Genomic DNA, 23,178 nt, shown 5'->3' on the forward strand with positions numbered 1-23,178 from the left:
AATATAACCCTCATGTACTGTTTCCTCATTCAGTTTAATTAGCATGGAGAAGTTCTATTTTGCTATTGCGTCATGATGGTGAATTAATAAGTGTCTAATACTTGTTACACAATGTAACTATTTTAACGCACTCATTAGCAATAAATCTTGTAGTTGGTGTTGCTAAGTCATTTCTGACTTAGGGTAACCCAAAGGTAAAGCTATCACTGGGTTTTCCTGTCCAAATTTATTCTGAGAGGGCTTGCCTTTGCCTTCCTCTGAGGCTGAGAGAGTGAGACTTGCCCAAGTTCACCCACTGGGTTTCCATGGTTCAGTAGAAATTTTAACCCTGGTCTCCAGAGTTGTAGTCCAGTGCTCAAACCATTATGCTATGCGAGCTTTCCAATAACACCTGTTGCCAGTGTAGAATATCTGTGTTACAGGTTCACCTTAGAGTTACCATACATTGGAAATGACTTGAAGGCACATAACAACAACAAACCATGTGAAACTTTACTAGTCTTCAAAGTTTTTTTAATAATAATAATAATAATAATAATAAATTTTATTTGTATTTCCCGCCTCTCCCTGCAGATAGAGGCGGGATTACAGCAGATAATAAAAACAACAATACAATACAAAATACAATATTATCTAAAAAATACAGTCAATAAAACAAGATTACTACCAATAATAATAAAATAATAATAATAAAAGCTTTATTTTTATATCGCCCTTCTATCAATCAGGGTGGTGTACAACATAATAAACAGACACAATACAATACAATAATAAAAAATACAATTAAAGATTACATTAAAATCACTAAAAGGGCCAAATTGTCATCAGTTTTCATGTTATTAAGTCAGAGTGGGAATGTTCCATGAAATCAGCTATAAAAGGCCAGGTGGGTAGGACAGCTGATTTCTTTGTTAGGTAGAGCTGGATTAATAAAAGTTCTCTATATCAGACAGATATTGTAGAAGTCCATGCAGGCTGGAGCAAACACAAGATGTAGTGCACATCACCTGATGAGACCAAGGCTGTGAAATGCTATGTCATGATATTGAACTAGATGTAAAGCAGGTGTGTGCAAACTACAGGCCACAGGCCACATTTACCTGTCTGGCTGTTTTTGAATCCTCCAAGGGCTCCCCTGCCTTCCTACAAAATTTTCAAAAGCAGGGGTTTTCTTCCAATCAACTTCTAGTTTTCTGCTGGCTTGAAAAGAGATCTTTCCTGGTCCTAAAATAGCCCTGCATACCCCCAAACATGGGGAAATTGGTATTACACAAGCATGAAAGTGCACACACACACACACACACACACACACACACATATATGCGTGCATTTTTAGTAAATCTTTTTTTATTTAAAAATGTTGAAGGATTGAAGTCAGTGGGGCTGCACTCTGAGATATGGCAGGGGGGCAATGGATGCTCCAGTTCCTGGCAGTTGTCCACCCTTGTCATTATGGGGTCCTGCCATTTTCATGTCTTTATTGTATGCGCTGACCCTGAAAAGTTATAGTACATTATAACTAAACTATATCTTTTACTTGTATCTCAGTTAGATTAATGCAAAGACTTAGCAGATGGCTTCCTGAGACTCTTAAGAGACACTCCTTGCTCAATGGGTCACAAAAAAGCTAGAACAGTTTCAAAAATTCTAGATCCTTTGAGGCCAAAGAATCAAAAGGACAATGTGTGTGTGCACAAAAAAGGAGATGTGTGTGTGGCTTTGGCAATCTGAGATGTTCATCTGGATTCCAGGGTTCCCCCACCATGGACACTTTAGAACAAGATCAATGTCTGCAGTGTGAGCAGAAGAAAAAATGTGACCGAAAAGTCCACACTTCTGTTATTTTGCACCTGTCCAAGTATCGAGAGTGGGATGCTCCATGCACAGGATAACATCCTAATGTGATGTAACTTTCTTATTTTGAATAAAATAATTCACCACAAATGTCTCCTTTTCACCCTTGCTTGCATTTTTAAATATGTGGGGGCATGCCTCTAATATTTCCCAGCTGAAGGGAAGGGAAAACCTCTAAAGTAGCTGGATGTTCTTGATTTGGCCAGGAATGGAAGGGGCAAGATGAAGAATTTACACCTTTTCTATCCACAAGGAAGGTTATACAAGGAAGGTGAGGTGGTTCAATGAAGGGGGGGTTAAGAATCCCCCCGAAATGGAAGTCTTCCTCTTATATTTAAAGGTCTAAGATGTGGAACAACCTTTAACAGCCCCTGGAGAATACAGTAAAGACCAATGCTTGTTTCTCCTTATTTCACATATTTATCTACCCTGCCCTGGTTCAGTGATACTATTTCAAGCTCATATTTCCCATTCCAGAGCTACTCTTACAATATCCTTGTATTATTATGTTTTGTAGACAGGGACCTTCTGTGAGAATGTTTTAGTGAGACTATCTGGTGAAGTTATCCATAAATTATAAGAACTAGATTTGACATGGGAGAACAAATTCTGACTCATGAGGCCAACCAAAGTGTGATCTGGCAACTCTGAGCCCTACCAAGGTGAACAAGAAGAATTTACAAACTGCTATCAAAACAGTCTTGAGTGAACACAACAGTTTTAAATTCTATTGGAATCTCTCAGGAGCAACTTCACTAGCAAATTATATCACTCTCACTGTGGTGACTTCATGGTCCTGGTTGTGTCTTGGCCTCAGTTCGGTCTCCCTGTCATCTTTGCCTCATTATTTGGCACATGCTAATTTCCCTGGCCTTCTATTACAGTCAGCCCTTCATTTGCATGGATTCTTTATCCACAGATGTAACCATCCATACCTTGATTTTGCTATTTTATATAAAGGATACCATTTCACTATGCTATTTATTTAATGGGACTTGAGTATCCATGGATTTTGGTATCCATGGGGAATCCTGCCCCTGTGTGCCAGCAGCTATGATGCCCTTTCCGGGGCACACAAAGGACCCGCTTTTTTCAGCTCCTTGTTGCACTGCAGAAAGGTGAGATTGGGGCCATGGCAAGTAGTTGTCATGGCTCCAATCTGGCACTAAAAGGAAGTGGTGGCTGCAGGCAGTCTGTTAAGCCCCTTAATTATTGAAATATAACGTTCAGAAGCTCAACAAGGGAGAATGAAATCTTTCATTCTTGTATGCAAGATTTATATCCCTATTTCAAAGCTGTTCTTTCCCATTTGAAGATGACCTTAATGAAAAAATCCACTTCTGCATTCTAGACATCTGGTTAAATTGTCCCATATACACACATGGTTGGTTACGCATGTGTATAAGGAAGGTGTGTGTGTGAACAAACAAGCTAGACAACAGTCCATCTTCCTTTTTGTTTAATATATTTCTGGAATGAAGTGAATGTTTGTTTTTCATTAGAAAATCTATATAAACGTTATGGATGAAGCTTAAAATAGTAAACAAATCCAAAGTCAGTCATACTTTTGGTAAATACCCCCAACGAATGGATCTTAACTTAGTAAGACTGTCTTGGATCCATGCAAAGAGAAGACAGGATATAATTTAATCGAATAAATAAGACTGTATATACTCATGTATACATATAGAAATTTAGGTTAAAAATTGACCCCAAAAACCTGAGTTGACTTGTCCACAGGTCAGTGTAAGTACTGTACTATAAATCACACACACACACACACACACACACACACACACACACACCATCTTCTGGTGAAAGGCAAGAGTTTAACCTGCCCTGGAAGCACTGAACCCCGTCCTACTATCTAGCCTTTAGTATGAGCACAAATAGTTATGCCTAATTTTGTAAGTTCACTGGCATTGTTTTCCTTTGCTTTGTCCTTTACATTCTGCATTACATGCCCCTAAATTTTACCCCTGACTTAACCACAAGTTATATTAAAATCCACAATTTTGGCCCAAATACCTGCCTTCAACTTATACATGAGGCCAACTTATAGTCGAGTATATTTAGTAAGTCTTACTGATTTAATGAGGTCTACTCTAAGTATGACCAGTGCTGGATTTTACTCAGTCACTAGAAAACATTCAGGGAGATTCACTGATGGAACTGCTTCTGTCGGTGAAATAGGGTAAAGGGAATCCCACTTTCTCCCACTCTGCAGTTTCCCATATATGCCTAAATCCTCTTATAAAGTCTGAGAAACCCTTAAATTTGTTTTAATCCTGCTGAAATCTCCATGGAACAGGAAAAGACACCATAACATTGCTTTTAGACTGAAGAGTTCATTTTTTAAATTGAAATGTGTTTACATATGTGATTTATGATTTCAAAGTTCTGTTTAAAACTGACTTTAAGCAATTAGAAGCAGACTGCTAAAAAGAAAAGAGATGGTGAAATCCAAGTAATTTTCAAGGGATGTGGAGACACCTAGGGACGATTTCAGTTCATAAGAACTCCCCCTCCCCTTTGTCTTTTTAGAAGTGGAGATTGAGTGCTTTGGAAAATTTCACTGAAAGGGTATTAATTTTCTGCCAATAAAAGCACATGTTTTTAATACATTTTCAGATTACTGGCTCATTTACTTGGTTTCTATCCTCCTTCAAAAACTTCCCAAAATAAAAGCAGCATGTAGGTTAAATGTTCCACTAGGAGGTTTAGATACATCTGTCCAGCTGAATCTATGAGCTTGGGGAATAATTATATCCTTATCAAGTTTTTTCCAAACAAGGCTTCCTCTTTTTGATTAATTCAAAAGCACAAAATACTTAATATGCTCCTGGCATAAACCAAACTTACATAAATTGTACTTCTCCCAACAGGAAATGGTATCCCTTCCCTACCAGTATTTTTAGACATACTGCTCTAAGTAGCCATCCTAGTGGCCACCACTGTAATAGAGTGCTTGCTTGTGAAGTATATTTGTTTTAAGGGTACATGTTGCGTATAAAGGTAACTATGCATTGCTTCAGTCATATAAAAGCCACTGAACAGTATCCCCACAAATGATACCACAGAGCTGCAATCTTATGAGAAGGAGCTCAATACTTCTACAAGGCCAGTCCCCATAGAGTATTTCCACACCAGCTTGTAGATACTTCCAGGAATGCACGTTACTCATGTGGTAACTCATTTCAACTCACCCAGACCAAGTGGTGAACTATCTCATACTACTGCACGGAGCACCCGAAATGAAGAAGCATTTTTCCTGGTTTACACATGTCTAAATAACGGTGGCAGATAATAAAATACTATCTTAAAGCAAGGGCCAGCAACTACCTCAAGCCTGAGAAGCTTAATACATATGACTTTTAAACCATGATTATTGCAGAGGGAAGGTGGCTTTGCTGATACTTATGACACAAAGCCCCCTCTGACCTGTAGCTGCTGCATCCTTGAAACACGGTTAGGGCATCCCTTTTCATTGATGGAGGGAACCTGTCAATGACATCTCATTCTTGCTAGTCCTCATCGCTGCCAGGACTGTTGTGATACTGGCAGTCATATGGTGTTGGTATCTCCTCTTCTCCCCCTGTCCTCCCTCTCCCTGCTATTCCCTAGCAGGCTGATTCCCTTTATTTATTTATTTCTATTTTTTAAAAAAAATATTAAACTTAAATCAAAGTAGCAGAAATCTGGAATTGCACAGAAAAGTTAAAATAAAAATTAATGAAAACAACCCATAATGAATGTTATGTCACTACATAGGGCAGGGAAGCAGGGTTATGAAGGTGTCAGGACAAGAATGTGATGGTGGCAGCAGGAGCTCCAGTCATGTGATTGCAAAGATGTGTAATAACTGCTGCTCTGAAACCGGTATGTTTCCTTTTTTTTCCTTTTTTCTTTTTTTTAATGATCTCATTGCTATGAGAACAAGGCTCCTGTGGTAATGTTCTGGGAGTCGTGGATGCCACTCACTGAACCTTAGCCAGGATAAGGCTAGTTTTAGGTCAACTGACAGTAATTGCGGGGTTACATTGCCTCCCCCTGGAGAAGTGACATCCCACAACGGTGTGTCACCTGATGTGTGTGGTGGCTTTGGGGACACGGTCAAAAGGGTACACCCTCACCTCCTTGCCTGGCGTGGCTTTGCACACAAGTAAAGCCACACCAGGCAGGGAGGAGGGCCTCCCATGCACCATGGCATGCAGCAGGGAGTTCTGGGCCCCCCTGCTCAGTAGGGTGTCACCCCTCTTCTGGAGAGTCACTCAGTGCAGACTGAACCCCCTGCACCCCCCTAATGATGCCACTGCCCTGGAGGAAGCCGGAAGGATGCACACATTGTCAACCCCATCCCAAAACTAGGGAAGATGAAAAAAATGTTGCCTCCAAGTGAGCAACAACACCACTCCAACAACACCAGCTTAAAGCTCTGGATAGTGATTTCCTTTTCTGAATAAAGAGGGGTTCAAAAACCTAAAAATAAAACAAAGTGGTCAATAGTGTCCCCATACCCACTCCTGGCTTAGGGGCACTATGAGCCCTTTAAAGCTAAAACTTGCTCCAATTTGAGGTGTGTGTGTGTGGAACTGATGAGCAGCGCAACATAAACATCCTGAGGCCACATGCAGATTTTGGTTGTGCTCTACATTCCTTTGTAACTCAGAATCCATTCTGAATAATGCTTTGGAGCCAGAGTATTCTTTCTGAAACCTGTTCCCCAGTTAGGAATTGCTACCTTCTAAATAGCTTAGCTTTACTACCTTAATACTTTCTAGACAGGTACATATGGGGGTTTCACAAGGATAAACAGATGCTGGGCTAACCAGTAAACACTGGATATTTACACTCTGTCTACATTACCTCTTTAAAAAACCCTTTTCATGCAGGAAGGCTTTGGACAACTCACTGGCGTCTGAGGAACAGGCTTTTAAAGGGTGATGCTGTATAGATTTTTACTGATGGGCTTTTGCACTGCTTGTAATCCAATTGTTGTTTTAATCTGACAATTTGTTAATTCCGTGAATTGGAAATATCACAGATATTCAAGCCCCATTGGTTATAATGGGGATGCTCTCCTGCGCACGCCCCATTTCATCCCTTCCTGCTTGCTGTTCACAAAGGACCAAAACTATGGATCCTAAATCCATGAACCGGGAGGGATGGGTGTATATCTACATTTTGAATCATGCCGTGAGCTTCCTCACTCCTAGTGTGGGAGCAAAATGTGCTACTAATTATAAATAAATGAGCCATTCTGTCTCAGAGTTTTCTAATTCCACCTCTTCACCTCCATAGAAATACTACAGATAACAACAGAGCTTAGTTTTGGATAGTGATAATATTCTAGTAAAGCACCTCATGTGCAGTGGCATAGTTTATGAAGAATTAAACTAAAAGAATAATTAATAACGGGGGACTGAGAAGGAACCCTATCCACAATTCACAACAGTGAAAATAAGTCAGTTTTAATCTATATCTGCCTCACTGGGTTAAATTCAAGTGACAGAACCACACCAATATTATATGATAATATTTAGCTAATAATATTGCAGGAAAGCTATTCTTGGAATTTTCCATTATCTCTTCTCTGTCCTTTAGGGCTATAAAAAATAATAATTAAATTCTGAACACATATGCTTTTTCAACAAGATTAGTGGGAAGTATCAGGTTTTTCATTAGCCGTTGTTAAATTAAACAAAAAATTATTCAAAAATCTACATTAGGGTAATATTTTTATTCATATGTGTTCTCTTTTATTCCCAAATAGCTGCTTTCACAAATGATTTCATTTTCAAACAGTAAAATCAAAGGAAAAAAGGAAAAAAAGTTAATAATTGAAATGTGCCTACATGGAAGCAAATGCCTCTATCTATGATCAGTTATGAATACTGATAATTGACTTCACTGACTGTATATCATTTACTTAAGTGTGTGACAGATACAAAGAAAAGCAAAGCAAATATATTCCTAATTTTAATGGATCATTTCAAAGTCTACAAACATGAATGTGAACATGTGTTTTAAACACTAGATGGTGCTCAGTGTTTTCCTAAAGTGAAAGATTTCACTGAAGCAATAAAGCAAATATTTTCCTCTTCTCTCACAGCAGTATTGGAGCTGACTCCATTCCTAGTACAAACTTAATCTGCTAAAGGGAATGTTACCTTACACCCCAACTTATTGTTCTGAATGGGATGTTCTTCCATCATAGACTCATATCAGTGATTATTGGCCAGTATATTGAAAACACAGGATGATGCCCTATAGTAAGTTAAATAACAGCTACATCTTGCTCAGTACTATATTGTCATTACACAGGTTCAGACCTGGAGATGGCAGAGACTGAACCTGGCACCTCCTTTGCACATAAGAGGCTGCCTCCCACTGAGCTCCAGCCTTTTCCCCGTGGTCCTGTACATCCTGGAAAGATGTTCAAGGTCTGCACCATTTCCCTCTTTCTTTTTGTCCAAGCATATATTAGTTTTATTTAGTTCTCATTTCACATATTCAGACATTTCTTGGCTTTTTATTCCCAAAATTCTGCAGTAATGTATCATGTTGCAATATTGAAACCCACAAAGTACAACACAATCAAACATGAAAACAATTTAAGATCAATAAAATATTACAGTAAAATCATTCAAATAGCTGACAGAGTTGGTGATAAAATGTCTGTACGAACAAGTATAACCTCCATCAGTGGTTGAAACACTCTGCACTGGGACCCATCTCTCTCATTGGGAAGACTGTTCCACATGATTAGTGCTACCACCAAGAAATCTTTTCAGTCTGGGCATGCACCCCTAGTCCAGGTTAACCTTCATTCTGTCAGCCTTGGAACCTGGCATCAGCACCATTATGAGTCAGTATCCAACACTGGACTACCTTTTTATAATGCCTGGGGAAGGGAAAGAGAAGATTAAGAAGTGACATGATAGTCATGTTTAAATATTTGAAAGGATGTCATACCCTACATAGTTTGGTCCAGTTATCACTTTCTCCCATATAATCTGCTCTTTATGCTCAAGTCCTCTGTGGGAAGGAGGTAAAATGCATGATATTAACTTTCAGATCCTATCATACCAATAACCCTAATCAGAAACTGGTTTTCTGTCCCATGCATTCCCTGCATCTAGGCCTCTAGGCATCCAAAAGCCCTTCTGCAATATACATCCTTTTGTACTAGGATCTATGTGAGGGAAGGGTTTCATGCAACAAAGAAGCTTGAGAAAACATGGTTCCTAAATACATGGAACACTAGCTAGGCAGATGTGCTTTTACATGCAGATGCATATTGAAGATTGCCTTTCAGCATATGGAAAAGGAGGAAAGCTTGCTTAAGCCTGTTATAAGCACATATCATGAACATGTGGAGAACAGCTCTAATTTTTGAATGTAATGAATAAACACAAAATATATTGTAAGTAATGGATACTGGAAAATATACTCCAAGAAATGGGCAAAACTGATGGGGAAAGCTCCTTGTCTCAAAAGACAATGGGTAGAGTACACCAAGAAAATGTCCAATATTTCTTTAAAACTGGAATCCTTTAAAATGAATTTTGACAGCCAAAATCCTGTGAGTGAACTACAGTAATACAGACTTCTGTTACACCAGCAAATGAACTTTTGAGATTATTGCAGGAGGAATCTGCTATCTGTTTCTACAACTTCCCCCAGCACAACTTCTATTGAAGTTGCTGAGGTGCAATCAGTAGCCAGTGGTAGTGCAAAGATCCTGGGCATGATCTGCAAACAGGAGAAAGGAAGAGCTATCACCCTTGAACCTCCAATGAGCACCAAGGATCGATCACCCATACAAATCAGCAATTGGCCAAGGGAGTTTACCCTGGTGCTGTCAGATGGGATTGTGCATGAGGATAGAAGTGGAAGCATAGCAGAAAATCACTGGCAGAGACTTCCCTTCCACCAATTATCATACAGAATTTGGGCCATATTATCCTGGCTCTTGCAACCACATCACAGGCTCAAATATTGCAGGCTCAAATGTTTAATAGAAAGTAAACTTTTAATAAATATTCTACTCCATCAGGAATTAAATATAATTTTATTTGTACAAGCCTGTTGTGGATTACAGGCTAATTCTCTCTCTCTCTCTCTCGTGTGTGTGTGTGTGTGTGTGTGTGTAATGAATTAAATTTATTTTGCTACAGAGTATGCAAAATTTGAACAGCAAATTTGGTGTGCAAGCTAGATTTATTTTAGACACAAACTTAATTCCTATAGGAGCAGACAGACAATTAATATTGAGATGGTACACAGTTTGTGCTTCTTAGTGACTGCAAACATGAAACAGATGTGGAATATTTGAATATACATCTTACTGAACCAGAAAGTCTGGGACTAATCCAGATCATTCTTAATCATTCAAAGCTGTCACCCGTTGGCCATCAAAACTTTTTTCTCCATTACATATGCTGCAAAACTTATATAATACACATAAGGATTTAGTTCCCTTCCCCCACAAACATACCTCACACTACTCTTTTCTTTGATAAGAATCTGTTCTGATTTTGAAAGTAAGTGACAACAATCAACTTCATTTTGTGTTTATTTGAATAGGAGATCCTAAATTGGCCATAAAACTACATAGTGTTTACACCTAGTAATCTTGATGGAAAATGAAGTCATAATATAATCTTAAGAGCCAGCATGGAGTAGTGGCATGAACATTGGACTATGACTCTGGAAACCAGAATTTGAATCCCTATTTACCTATCATAGGGCCACTCCAAACAGAACAAATGTTGCTAGAAGCTGCAGTATTATAGTTGTAGTTCTTTGTTATTGCTGCTTTTTAAATAAAAATAAACAGATGATATTTTTGTTGTCCCAGACTATCTGCTGGCAATTCCTGGCACTTGCTGCAACATTTATTCCCATCCACAATGTGGGTTTTCTAAAAAATAATAATTCTGAGATATAATGTAATAGAACATTCCATTCTGTTGCCACCACCACACTGCAAGAGGGGCTTCATTTCAATCCTAGTCTGTAATATAGTGATTCTCTGGTTCTCCCACTGCAATTGAGAGCCAGCATGATATAGTGGTTTGAGAGCTGGACTTTGACTCTGGAGACCAAGGTTTGAACCACCATTCAGTCATGGAAACCCATTGGATGACCTTGGGCAAGTCATAAATGACTTGAAGGAACAGAACAATAACAACTCCCTACAATCAGTTCCTCTTCTCCCACTACAACAGAGGTCCATCAAACCCACCCACCCACCCTTTCCCCCAAAAGAACACACAGGGAATGTGTGGATATGGAGGTGACAACAACCAGTAACAGTCAACAAAAACTAAGGGGCTATGTTAGGAAAGCTCTTGGTTTTTTTTTTACACCAGTTTGAAGCTGCCCATAGTCTTGAGAGAGTTCTCATTCTGATAGGGATTTTGACTTTTAATACATTCCTCCCACAACTTGTAAGGAAAAAAATAAAGCATGACCTGGTACATACATCTGCACATGGAACAAAAACAAACATAAGAAATGCACAGTAAAAATAGTCAGCATCACATCTGTATGTAGAAATGAGGAAAATATATAATTGGGCCTAGTACTGACCCAAGCTTTGCGCCGGCCTAGGGCTGAAATTAGGGCTCCGTAGGGCTGGGCGTCCATATGCGTCCAGCCCTACTTTCAGCACCCATGCTTCACCATGCTGCACCCCTCTCCATACAGGGTGCGCAACGATGATATGCGGGCGTCTGAGCATACAAACGGTGCTTGCTGGAAGTGTCATCGTCATGGTGCATGAGCGCCATTATGATGCCGCTAAAAAGAAGACACCTAGAGCGGCTCCTTTTTAGGGAGCACACCAGTGCCATGCCATGTTGCTGGCACAGCACCAATGAGAGGCAGAAACAAATGGCATGGAGGCACCCGTCTGTAGTGCCCCCTTACTATCCATTTACAGACTAGCAATTTGTATGACATTATCATGGCTCTTTTGTTACATTATTAATAAATAACAAGTAACAAGACTACATTTTTTTTGCAGCTCAGCTCTTTGCCAAGACATAATCAGAGAGAGAGAGAGATCAGGTCCTTTTACACCATGCCACTGCTATTTTTACTACTGGTATTACTACCGCTATTCCTATCAATGTTTGATCCCAGATATGAGAACTCTTTTATCGTTTCTATTTCTTCATTGTCTAATTTCAATTTTGCGTAGGTTTTCCATGGTCATTATTTTTGTTTTCTTTATATTTCAGAATTTTGAGCATAATTTTGCTTAGGAAAGCTCTCTACCCTCAAGGAAAGAGGAAGCCATGGCAGACTACCTCACCCATCCCCAGATAATAATGACAGGAAAGGAGACAAACAGATTGAGAGGTAGTGGATGTGGAGAGAGTTGAGAGAAAGGCTATACCTGCTCCCCATTAAATGGGATTCCAAGAAAAGTCCTCCCCTTGGGAGGGACTTTGGAACACCTCATTGCTGCCTGGTGAGACCCACTCTGATGGTGTCATCTGGTGCAATCTGAACTCCCCACACAATGCTAATGATGCTACTGCGCAGAAATGTTCTCTGGTGCCACGTCTCAAATGAATTGATTTTCTTTCAGTCAGCTTTCTTCACTGTCCAGATCACACATTAGGGGAAAATACTATGACATGAACATTCCTAACATTAGTGTTCAGTTGTATTTCTTTGCCTTTCGTGATCATGTCTAGTTCTTTCATAGCTGCCCTTCCCAGTCTTAGTCTTCTCCTGATTTCTTTACTACAATTTCCATTCTGATCAATGATCCAATATATGGGAAGTCTTTGACTATTTCAATTTCTTCATTGTCTATACTGGATTAGTGTATATTCTCTGTGGTCATTATTTTTGTTTTCCTAATGTTCAACAGTAAGCCTGCTTCAGCACTTTCTTCTTTGACTTTCTTCAGTAAATTTTCTAAGACTTTCTTATTTTCCTCTAGTATTATAATGTCACTGTCATATATTAGATTATTGATACTGTATTCCTTCCTCTGATCTTCACTCCCCCTTCCTCTGAGTCTAAGCCCACTCTGTATATGATATTTTATGTGTATAAGCTAAACAAATATGGTGAAAAATGTAGTCCTGCCTGACTCCCTTTCCAACTGGGAATTATTCTGTCTTTCCATATTCTGCAAAAGGGCAGGAAGAAAGGGGCATCAACCAATATAGCAGAATAAATGAATGCTACTGCTCCCCTGATACAGCGGATTTTTAGTTACTGCACAAGAATCAGGAGAGAAGTATTGTTCACCTTGTGCTGCTTCTGCCCTCTGCTGTGATGACTCAGGGTAAGGGTTGTTTTTGCAGGCAATGTTACAGTTGGTGTTTAATTAAGCAAACATATGCCTCCCAATATTAGAAATGTAAACCAGGCCAAAGCAAAGTTTGCCCGCTCTCCAAAACTCTCCAGGAGGGCAAAACATGGAATGCAGTATTTGCCTTAAGGCCACATAATTGCATTAAAATTTCTTAAATGGTTTTTAACAACCAGTTGCCAAGAGATGGGTTTTGTGGTTCCTAAATGTTCAAGAGATACAGCAAAGAGTGCTAATATCACTGAATTCCCTTTCTAGAAGTAGAAGATGATGCTTTGCTGTGCTGAAGATATACACTTTCCAGTGATCTGACTCAAATCAGTGGCTGCTGAAAGCCTCAAAATTACTTGGGTTCTGGCCCATGGAGAGTTATAGCTAGAGGCCTCAATAATGGGGGGCGAGGGAGAAGCTTCTGCTTTATTAAAGCCAAACAAGCCTTATAAACAAGAACACTGTGTTGGAAAACATCCAGATCCAACACAAGGTTGAACAGCCTCCAACACCACAAAGAACAGCACATTGTTGAAACTTAAGGGAAATCAAGCTTTTCCAAGCTTCTAACCTAGCAGCTGTAGTCATCTGAAATGCCAGCATGGAGAAAATAAAGATTTAGATAATACCAATTAAATCTGTAGATTTAATGACACTTAACTTTGTCAAAACATGTTTAAATTTACAAAGATTACATGCTGCTAAAACATTTATTAGAATAGCTGGCTATACTGCAACAGTACTGATGGAGGAACCCACTTTTATTTCTAGAGACATGTACCAAAGATAAAATTCATTTCAGATCCTTCTTTTGAATTTTGGAAAACAGGTTGCTTCACCTCAGGCCACTTCAAGCATGACTCATTTTTATTTGGGTTCAAAGCACAGCCTCACTTCAGAAAGCCAAAACTTCTTAGGTCTGCCTGCACTGCCTAAAATGGGGAAATGAACAAAAGCTCTAACTTGTAAAAAAGTTTGATTAAATTACACATCTTGGATGAAACTTAAATATCTAATGGCCAGGGACGTAGCCAGGATTTTAGGAAGGGGGGGGGGGGTTCCAGACTAAGTGCCACCATTATAATGGGGCTTGGGTGCGGCGGCGGTGGCGCAGCAGCACACACCATTCATTTTTCTAATGGAAGGGGGGGTCTGGACCCCAAGAACCCCCCCTTGGCTACATCCCTGTAATGGCCCCTTTTGAGAGGCTAAATACTGCCAAATCCAGTTGCATATTTACAGTTTGAGGGTTTTAAAAAGAAGGATACACTAATAACTATTTTTTATTTCCTGGAAGAACTGGATGGAGTCCACAGATGCAGTTGTCCATTCTAAAAGTATAAAGCCTGCAAAATTTCAGAGAGATATGTACATTGCTTTTTGTACAAGTAATAACTTAGAAGTTTGTAGGAGAAGGGATTTGCTTCTCCTTGTGGTTTGGGAGAAACTTTGTATGAAAATGGTGTATCTCATAGAGATGTCCTTAAGTAATCTACCAAAAACATTTCAGAAGAATATATACAGGTGATTAAATGGAAAGAGAATTTGAAAGATTTTTGGAGAAAGAGAAGTGCTTCCCCACACCCAACTAACAGTTTGTATGACCATGTCATGTTTTTATTCATTTAACATCAACTGATAATTTCCTTCCCCATCCCACCCCAAGACACTACTATATAAGAAGTGAAAGGGGAGACGCTAGTACTATTAGTAAGAAAACTAAACCCACCCCTTTGCTTTCTCTCCTGACTAGTATTTTCCTTTCATGGAGAGCAGAGGAGGGGTGGGTGATTCCAATTGAATGAGGATTGTCTGAGATGTCCTTGTCTGTCTGATTCTCTGTGGGCTCTATGAAGTTTTAGGAGCATCTTAGGTCCAAAACACACTGCAGAAATAATTCCGCTTGAGACTGCTTTAACGGCCCAGGAGCAATGCTAAGGAATTCTGGGAAGCGTAGTTTTGTGAGACATTTAGCCTTCTCTGTCAGAGAGCTCTGGTGCCACAATAAACTACAGTTCCCAGGATTCGCTAGCACTGTGTCAGGGCTGTTAAAGTGGTCTCAAATTGAATTATTTCTGCAGTGTGTTTTGGACCTTATTCCACTTTGGGCTGCTTCAGAAAAGCCTAATTTTATCTTAGACAAAGGCAAAATAGCTTTGAAGAAGCTTCCTTAAGTTCTTGAATCAGTGTTCATCTAAAGTCAATGCACACCTCTAATATCTTCCTAATATTTAGTGCAAACAAGTTTTAGTTTATTTTGCACAATAAATAGACTGAAACTAAGTAAATGAGTCCTATTATATGTCTCAAGAAGGCTCTTAACATTGAAATCACTGAACAGAAGCATCCCCAGAAGAAAAGCTTGACCTTAGAATAAAAATCTAGGTTCACACAACATTCAAAGAATATTATGTTAGTCTTAAACAAGACTGTGTTTAGAGAAATTCAGTCTAGTCATCATTGGCTAATATGAATGGCAACAATCCTATGAGTACTCAGGTCTTTCATAGCCACATCTAGGGATGAATGGATCTATCAGTTTCATTTTCTACAATCTTTGCGTTTTTAGAATTCTTTCCATTCTTTTGATTTTCAAAATGTGAATTTTGATAAGATTTTATAAAAATGCAATAAGCTAAATTTTCAACCACCTGCAAAGTCCAAATCCAATAGGTACAATTCTTCCTACCTCGGTGGGGACCATGTTGTACCCTCTTGCCATCTATTAAAGAAGAGGAGAGTGGCATACCTATTTCATCATTAAAAACATGGTAGAACAACCAGGGTTTCAAAACAGTTACACACTCAAGTTCTCTATCTGGATGAGTATATCAGTCAGTTTTGCTATCAGTTTTTTTTTAAAAAAGTCTCAAGTTCTTCCTTTCAAATATATGCTGAAATTTGAATCTGCATATGTGAAATTTACATTCTTCTAATAACCTCCCCCCTAAAAACACACACACACACACAACTTAAGAAAATTCTTATAACAGTAGGAAACTACTCATAGCAGTAGGAAAAGAGGAAGACTGCATTCCAGATGGACAGACTCAAGCAAGGAAGGAATAGCCATGAGTTTTCAAGCCCTGAGAAGGGTAATTGAAGAAAGGGTGACTTGGAAGTCTCTCATACATAGGGTCACCATAAGTGGAAGTCAACTAGATGGTGATTAACAACAAAAGTAGGATTTTATTCAACTGTTATTCGCTGCTAGTTAGCAAAAGTATTGTCCCTTCTATCCCTTATCACAGAGCATCAGGCACTCATACATAGATACATACATACATACATATCTGTGTGTACTGATTATTATTATTGCTTTCACTGTAACTGAACATACACTGTAACTAAACATACAACTGAACATACATACACGTAAACCATTATCCCAGCCAAGACTGACAATCAAATTAAGAAGACAGAACGAGATAACGAAATCAGGATTATTTATATACATTGTATATTTTAAAATGTTTCAAACCACCCATCCCTTTTATCAAAAGAACTCAGGACAACATACAGGGGAAATCAATATTAACAGGATAGAACTATTTAAAATAAAAAATATAGCTCAAATAGATTAAAAACGTATTAAGCACAAGTACAAAAAGTAAAAAAGATGTAAAAGATTAAAACAGCTTTACAGCCCTGTGTATAATATTTAAAATAAATAAGTGAAGCCCAAAGACTTCAATAAATAGCCATATTTTTACTCGTAAGAGTATGAGAAGGGAACAATAGCAAGGTGGTAATAAAAATGAGAAGCTGTGGTAGTTTGGGTGATAATTTCCTGATGAAGAGAATCTTGTATTGCAGCATTTTGAGTTAAAATAAAACAAAACAAAAAGACTGCATTCACACTGCAGAAATAATCCAGTTTGACGCCACTTTAACTGCCATGACTCCATGCTATGGAAATATAGTTTGAAATATAGAATGATAGTTTTATGAGATATTTAGCCTTCTCTGTCAGAGTGTTCTGGGGCCATGGCAATTAAAATGGTGTGAAACTGGATTACTTCTGCATTGCAGATGCAGCCAAAGACCCCAACCCTCAGGTAGCCTAACACTCACTATACAATATAAGATATTCAAAATGAGACCCACTCTAGTTATTTAACTCTTTCCTTATAGTCAGCTGTACATTTAATCACCCAAAAGATAAACTATTTTTGACAGGATTAGACATGATCAGGATCCCAAATATGTATGTTATCAATATCTGCTGTACAAAAACTATCTGAAGAGAACCTTCCAAAAATTGGCTTAGAAGATGTTTGTCAGTTGGACATTGTGCCTCACAGCTATAATATCATGAAATCCATTCAATTTAAATTAATATATTTGGGCAGACAGTTATATTAGAATTCTTGTTTTTCCTCATCTAATGGTAGCTTGTGGTATGACGACTCCGCTTTAAAAATCTGTGCAGTTATTGCCTTTTTTTGCCTGAGGCATATCATGTGTTTTTTATTTCAGTGAGCTACACTGCACTACCTCATTAAAAGAAACACTTATGCAAAGCAAAAGGATGTGCATCATGACACAAGGTTTGTTTTCCAGCTTTGAAGGCTTCAGTGTTTCCAAGAAGAATATCAACCAGCAGTTAGTATTTGTTCAAAATTTCTGAAACATATGAGATTTCTACAGATTGGTAAAAATGGCATAAAAAGTTAGATTAATTATAGATCACACAATTCAAAGACATAGCTGCATTAGCCTGGATCAATATGTAAAAGGAAATTGTAGCACATTAGAAAGAATTCTGTAACATAAGCTTTGATAGAATGAGTATCCCTCATTAGAAAACATGCTGGGGTAGCTGTGTTGGCCATTTAACAAATACAAACAAAAATCCATCAGTGATACCTTTATTAGCAAACTGAAACACACAATATACTTGTTGCAAGCTTTCAAAGCTCCATGAGCTTCTTCATTAGGCAGGATGTTACAAACCAAACTGGAAAAATCAACAATTGGAGATGTTAGATTCCTGCATGTTGTTTCAGTCCTTAGTAAAGATAAATAATAAATAAATAAATAAATAAATAAATAATTTATATTGCCCACCTCTTCCTATGGATCAAGGCGGGGTTACAGCCTGATAAAAACATACAATACATTCATAAAATCCATCAATTCAATAAATACATCAGTGGTTACTTACAGAAAATCATCATCACGGATAGAAAGTAGTATCTTAATCAAGTTCAGGGGGTAAGCCCTGTTAGATGTTATGATGGGGAGGATATCTTTTGCAGGCAGGCTCCTCCTCCTTCTAGCCATGTGGCAATAGGGAGATTTTCTAAATCCAGGAAATTTATTATTATTATTATTATTATTATTATTATTATTAAACTTTATTTCTAAAGCGCTGTAATTATACACAGCGCTGTACAAAGTCAGTAAAATTAAGGAATATATAAAAGCCTGCCCGAGGTGTACACTCTAAAAGTAATAACAATTGGATAGAGGAATAGATAAAATTACAATATAGGAAAGAAAAAACAAGTTAAAAAACATCGATATAAAAAGCAAATCACATCAAACATATCAGACAGCCAGATGACAATCACAAATTCCCTGAGAACGCTTCCCTAAACAATATGGTTTTCAGCTCAGCCGGTTAGGGAAGTGATGAGCCATGCATGCAGAGGAAGAAGGTACCAGGAATGAGGGGCAGCAAGAGAGAAGGGACGGATCTGGGATGGAGCAGAGAAAATCCTGGGTTGAGAGAGGAGACTTTGGCTAACAGAGCAGAGAGTGCGAGTAGGGATATAGGGAGAGAGAAGATCAGTTAAATAATTTAAAGTCCATTTGCATCTCAACAGGGACGCCTCTTTTGCAATCCAATATGTTTCCATTCCAGTGAGGTCACAGGCCTCTTTGTAGGCAGAGAACAATAGATTCCTCAAGAAGTCTCCATGTTTTTGCATCAGGAACATTTTGGTGATGTAGAAGTAAAACATGCAAACTGTGGCCAGAAGGAGGATGAGCCTGTCTGCAAAAGAGATCCTCCCTAGCATACCATCTTCACTAAGGACTGAAACAACATGCACGTATCCGATAACTTCTCCAGTTGTTTTTTTTCTCCTGTTTGGTTTGTAACATCTTTCCTGATGAAGAAGCTCATGGAGTTTCGAAAGCTTGCAACAAGTATATTGTGCATTTCGGTTAGCCAATAAAGGTATCACTGATTTTTATCCATCATCAGAGTCATGGAGTGAAGTGCCTATGGACACCCATTCAAGGGCATAAATATCAGTCTACAGACACTTCACTGCATGCATCTGACAATGCAGAATCAGTCTATGGCCCAGTACAGACCGCCCAAAAAGAGCGGTCTGCCCACGCCTTGTTTTGCAGCACGAGAAAGCTGCAGTGGACAAACTGTGCGGCTTCCTCGAGCAGCAAAAAGAACCCACAAAAAGTGGGTTCTTTTTGCGGCACCATAATGACGCCACAGTGTGCCAATGGCACACTCGCAACATCATTATGGCACCATGACATGCAGACGCTAAGCATCCGTCTTGTCAAAATAGTGGTGCCCATCTGTACAGGGTGCCACCATTTTGACGCCCTCATCACATGTGAGGGGCAAGGGGCGTCTGGAAGCGTCGCCCCTCACATGTGACTAGGGCGCCCTATCACGCCCGTCTGTCCCGCGCCAATGAATGCTTATGCTACAATAGATCACATAATTATAGATTACAAAATGGCCTATACTACTAAAGCAACAATAATTTTAACCTGTAATTTAGAAAGTGATTATAAAAAAATTGTGAATGTTAAAGAATGATGTATTTTATGCACACTTTAGAGACACTATTTATATATATATATATTCCATCATTCAGCCAAAAAAAAAAAATCCACCATTTAGTAAATTAAAGATAATGATAAAGAAATGGAGGCCAGCCCATCACCTCTCTGCTCCCTCCACCATGTGATCAGGAATAGGAGTGTCATGATACGGTATCATTTCCACTGAAGCCTTTTTTTTTTTAGGAATGAAGAATTTAGGAATGAAGACAGGGTGCTCATTGTACTTTGGCTATGGTTTGTCATGTCAGCAAAGTGCTATACAGGAAAGCACTAAAACACTCTGCCTCCTCATCTTAATAGTAAAGTACATATCCCCATGAAAAATACTGAAGAATCCTCATACAAAGTTTCCAGAAACACTCCACACTTTTGTAGAGATCAAGGTTCTTGCAAAAGTGTTGGGGGTGGGATGGGGTCTGATTTGTAGCCCAGCTTTAACTGACAGTAAATAGAGATGTAGTATGTAATGTTCAGACTCTCAGAAGATTTTGACATGAACTCACCATCAGAGATCCGTGCTATTCCTCCAATTAAAAAGCAATGCGGCAAAATGTTATATGCTAAGTACACACACTTTATTTTGTTTTAATTCAAGACCATGGCATCTTAGTTAACCTTTCACATCTTCTTTGCTGCTGGCCATGTCCCTCCATTTTGAACATATTTCTACTTGCTTTTTACAGACTATCTCTAAAAAAGAGACTTACCATCAGAATATCTATCCAAAATCTCTGTGCATAGTTGGAGCTTCCTCCCACAGTCTTCTGTGGGAAAGAAGGGCCATTTTTAACTCCCTTCATCCAGCAGCTGCTCCCAATGTGGTTTGCTTACAAAAGCCAACAAGGAAAAAAAACCCATTATAATTCATTTGAGCTTTATCACTGTTGGGATTGTGGAGATGGTGAAAAATTCCATCTCTTTCCATTCTCTGCCAAACTTCTGTCTCTTGCTCAGAGTAGTGTCCTCCTCCATCCATCTTCATCAAACAGTTCATTTCCTTCTCACCAAAAAGAATACAGTGCAACTGACTAACCATCAAGGAAACTATTCCAAACCATTTCATTACCTCGGAATCACACAAACCAGCTCATTTTTCTAAGCCTTTGTGCAGGCTTAAAAAAAAACTTTTAATATATAAGGCTCATACTATGTAAATAAGAGATTTTTCTTCATGTACATGTTAGGGGGAGCTTGTTGACAAATGCTAGAACTAAGATACATTTCACTGGTGCTTCTCAAGCTGTTTACAGGGAGAAGTATATCATTACTACCACAGACCTAATGGAAGTTTATATTAGTCCCATTTTTGAAAACCATCAAAATGTCAGAGAAACTCTATAATTTGTCGTACCTCAGCCCAGTGTTGCTGAAGATTATCATTCCATGTCAAACTATGCATATTTTACTGATGTTTTACATGTTTTAATCTGTTCTGGTTTTTCATATTCTATAAACTGCCTTGAGCCCAAATATTGGGGAAAAGTGGGAATTGCCAGATATGCCACCAACTTAAAATGTAAGTTTTTCTTCGTTGTGAAATTTGATTCATTGTATAATGGAGGAAATCAAAAGGAATATTACACATTAACAGAAATACTGTATCTTTAGTCAGCAAAGTAGTCTTCTATCTTTTTTATTTTTTTTTAAATAGCTCGAGCTTCATAATCATTCAAATGGCAGTCATTAGACAATACCACCAATGTAATATTTTATCAAACCAGTTTTCTCCAATAGAGTACCCTCCAGATGTGTTGGACTATAATAATTGACTGCTATAATCCCAGAGCCAGTATTGCGGCTCTTTATCAGCAGACAGGGATGGCTGCTTTAGATGCTTCAGGCAGAAGCAACTTGGCAATATTTTGTATTTCCTGTAAAATAAATAAATAAATAAATAAATAACAGAAACTTTTCATATGAATATTTCTTTTTTTAAAAAAATGACAACTCCTCTCAAAAATATTTATTTATTTATTTATTTAAATATTTCTTTATTAATTAAAATATTTCTGTTTCAGAGGGTCTTACAATAAAATGAATCTGAATGAATTAAAACAACTGAAAGCATTCAGGATCATTTAAAGGCTAAAACATACTCAACCACTTAACACTTAAAATTACCTTTATCTTTTATACTACAGTATATAGATTGGGGCAAGGATCATGCATGCCCTCCAGATGTTACTGAACTGCCATTCCAAGTAGACCTGGGCAGCATAACCAACGGGGAGGAATGCCAGGACTACAATACCATGTGACAGATCACATGATTCTCACTTCTGCTGTAGACTACATCTCAAAGATAAAATGTGAAAACACCATATTCAACTTTCCTGACCATGCAAGTCTTTTTTCTGAAAGGGTTTTGACTCTCAGCTAAACAATGAGCTTAAACCATAACCACATGCTGTCTTTAAAAAAAAAAAAAAAAGATTGAGGAAACTCTGTACCCTGCCAAGTCAGTCACACTTTTGGCTACAAAATAACTTTCCTGTATTTGCAAAGCCAAAAGCACTAAAACCAAACAGTCCTGCTGTTATATGGTTTGATCCAGAACACAATTAAGCCAAAGTTCTTGAATTTAAGCTGATTTAATATTATTAACTAAATCAACTAAAATCCAACTATTTGGGCAGAATAGGGTTATTGATATACTCTTAAATGGGAAATTCCACAACAGAAGTGACATGCATGAGTGTGTATGTTCAAGTGTTTGCAGATTCTATACACATGTATGTGTATAGGGTTAGATCCTGGGTTAGGCATATGCAACTGAGCAGGCAGAAGTACCCTTCTCCTCCATACATCAAACCCTTCCTTCTCCTAAATAGGGTGAAGGATATGGCGTGATGAAGGGGAAATGTGTGAACTCTGGGCAGGTGAAGAGTGAAACTCCACTCAAGGAAAGTATCTCTACCTGATTTTCAGGAATCCACCCTTTCCTTCTTCCACATAACAGAAAAGCTAATTCAGCACAGTCTCCTGTCTTGACCCATTCAGGGCAAGGGGATGGAGCAGCTGCTGCAGGGAAGAGAGAACATGAAAACCTACTTATGATAGTCCAATTGCACATACCTAAATCTGCATCCCACCCTCTGGAAGAGAGAAAATTGTATTTGTATGCAATTGTTTAATTGTTCTTCATTCCAGACAAGACAAGACTGCAA

General features: G+C 38.4%; 1 protein-coding gene across 2 annotated transcripts in view; it reads right to left on the reverse strand.

Moving 5' to 3' along the window:
* The window catches only part of ERG (ETS transcription factor ERG), a 177,612-nt gene that overhangs the window by 79,711 nt on the left and 74,723 nt on the right, over nt 1–23,178 (reverse strand). The gene's annotated exons all lie outside the window — the stretch shown is intronic.

This window comes from Sceloporus undulatus, chromosome 3 (genome assembly GCF_019175285.1).
Source record: "Sceloporus undulatus isolate JIND9_A2432 ecotype Alabama chromosome 3, SceUnd_v1.1, whole genome shotgun sequence".
Classification (NCBI taxonomy): Eukaryota; Metazoa; Chordata; class Lepidosauria; order Squamata; family Phrynosomatidae; genus Sceloporus; species Sceloporus undulatus.